Consider the following 2967-nt stretch of genomic DNA (forward strand, 5'->3'; position numbering starts at 1 on the left):
CATTCAGTAAATCTGGATTATTTATTGTAATGGAACCTGTTTTTGCCTTTGAATGTTAAGTTTTATACTTTAATTTTTTGGCAATGTTGAGAGGTTTTATTTTGGCTCTTTGCATTATTTAGCCTCTTCAGAGCCTTCATATATTATCAGTCTGTTAAAGGTAGTATTACCAATAGCAGTACAATTCGCACAATGCCTGTTTTATTTAGTTTTCTTCCTGGAAAAAGTTATTAAAAACAAGTTTTTGTCTAAATTAAGGTGAATTCATGGTTCCTTTTTCCACATAATGTAACCGGTAGTGTTTATGATAAAAAAATAATAATAATAATTATGTGATCGGTATCGGTGATCAGCCCTCATGGGTGATCAGTATCGGTATTGGCAGGAAAAAACCTGATCGGCACATCTCTAGTAGAGATAATTTTTTTTTAATCTTGTTGGAATCCAAATAGGAAGGGACATAAATAAATACAACAATCTGGGGAGAATATTCATTTTGATTGTTTCAATCCTTCCCAAAAAGGAAAGCGGTAAATGTCCCATCTTTCGAAGTCCTTTTGAATTTGATCCAATAACTTCCCATAATTTACTTTGTATAATTTGGAAACATCCGTGGTAATATTGATTCCCAAATATCGAAATCCATTAGGTGACCAGTTGAAATTCACTAATTTGGACAATTCTGAGGGCCAGGTCCCTCTTATCATCAATGGCCTCTTATTTTGATTAATTTACTTTGTATCCTGAGACTACACTGAAGTCTTTCAAACATTTTAAAATATTTGGTATAGAAATTATTGGGTCTCTAATATACAGTATGACATCAGCATACAGTGACAGTTTGTGAGTCCTAATTTTATCTGGTATACCTAGAATTGATGAGTCTGTCCTGATTAGCTCTGCTAAAGGTTCTATACTGATAGCAAACAAGATCGGTGAAAGGCAGCAGCCCTGACGAGTTCCTCTTTTTAAGGGGAAACTTTCTGACATATAGCCATTAACACGTACTCTAGAAGTTGGATTGGAATACAGTATTTCAAACCAGCTAATAAAATTTTCATTAAAACCCATCTTCAATAAGACCTGCTTCAGGAACATCCAATCCACACGATCGAATGCTTTCTCGGCATCCAGGCCGAGAAGCATTGATGGATGAGGGTTTTGTTGGCCAATTGAAATTATATTTAGGGTACGTCTGATATAATTTATTCCGAGTCTATTGGATATAAAGCCCGTCTGATCGGGATTAATAAGTTTATTAATAATCTTTTGTAGTCTTTTGGCCAAGATGGCACTTAAAATCTTAACGTCGTTACACAGCAGACTTATTGGTCTATAAGAGGCACATTGTGTGGGGTCTTTACCTTCTTTGTGTATGACCGAAATGATTGCTTCCGCCATGTTTTAGGTGGATCTTTGGATCTTAAAGCATAATTAAACACTCTGCATAAGAGTGGGGTAAGCTCAGCCTGAAACCATTTATAAAATTCTCCTGGAAATCCATCTGCTCCAGGTGATTTATTATTTTTAAGCTTTCCTATAACAGATTTCATTTCTTCTTTGGTAATTATCCCTACTAATGCTTTAGCCTCCTCATCGTCAAGTTTGTTAAGATTAATTTGTCGCAAAAATTGCTTGATTTTATCTGCTTTGTTGGGAGTGGTCACAGAATCATATAATTGTTTGTAGTACTTTGAAAATGCATTTGCAATTTCTTTGGATTGAGATACAATATTTTTGAATAATGGACATGCAATTTTTTGAACGGTTCGACTTGCCTGCGATTTCCTCAGCTGAAAAGCTAAAAGTCTACTTGCTTTGTTTCCCTGTTCATAGTACTTTTGGTTGGCGAAACGTAAAGCGCCCTCTTCTTTGTAAGTTAGTAACTCATTCAAATCGTGTCTACATTTTTTTAGTTCCTGTAAAACATTGTCCTCATTTGTTCTTTTATGTTCAGTTTCAAGTTTCCTAATTTGTTCTTGTAAATTTTCTTGTTTTTTCTCACGATCTTTTTTAACTTTTGAAGATAATGAAATAATTTTGTCCCTCAAGTATGCTTTGGCTGTGTCCCATAAAATAGAAGGGGAAATCTTGTCCCTATCATTAGTGTCTAAAAAGAAATTAAGTTCGTCTTTTGGATTGTCTCTGGGTTATTTAAAAGTGACACATTCAATCTCCATAGCTTTAAAGGTTTCTCCAGGTCGACATTTAAAGACATTGTCACAGGTCCATGGTCTGAAATAGTTTGAGGTTCAATATGACATTCTTCTACTCTGTGGGCCTCCTGTTTGGGAACGCAAAAGAAGTCTATTCTGGAATGGCTCTTGTGAACCTTTGAGAAGTGAGTATAATCTCTGACCTTTGGGTGTTTTGCACGCCATATTTCAACAAGCCCCATCTCCTCTAGTAGATCCTTCAGCGCCTTTGTTTTTGATAGTTGATATTTTTGTTCTAATGGAAATTTGTCCTTGTAATTGTTCAAGACACAATTAAAGTCTCCACCTAAAACAATCATTCCTTTTGAATGTCCCGCTAAAATTTGGGCTAGCTCTTTAAAAAAACCTGGATTATCCTCATTTGGGGAGTAAACATTCATAATTGTCAGAGTGGTTTCTCCAACTGAACCAACAACCATTATCCAGCGGCCTTCTTTATCCTTGAGTACGTTTTCTGCTACAAAGCATAAAGATTTATGACATAGTATTGCTACTCCCCTTTTTTATAGTTTCCATAGGATGCACTATATATCTGTCCCACCCACTCTCTCTTTAATTTAGCATGTTCTGTCTCATTTAAATGAGTTTCTTGCAAAAGCCCAATTGTACAATTCAACCTTTTTAATTGCGTTAGGATATTTTTCCTTTTGATAACGTGATTTACTCCATCAACATTGTAAGTAACAATTTTCAAAGTCATCATAATTATGTGAAAACAAAAAATATTTTACTTCCCTTCAGTAGTATGTTG

The sequence above is a fragment of the Poecilia formosa genome, unplaced genomic scaffold, assembly GCF_000485575.1.
Source record: "Poecilia formosa unplaced genomic scaffold, Poecilia_formosa-5.1.2 Scaffold748, whole genome shotgun sequence".
In the NCBI taxonomy this organism is placed as follows: Eukaryota; Metazoa; Chordata; class Actinopteri; order Cyprinodontiformes; family Poeciliidae; genus Poecilia; species Poecilia formosa.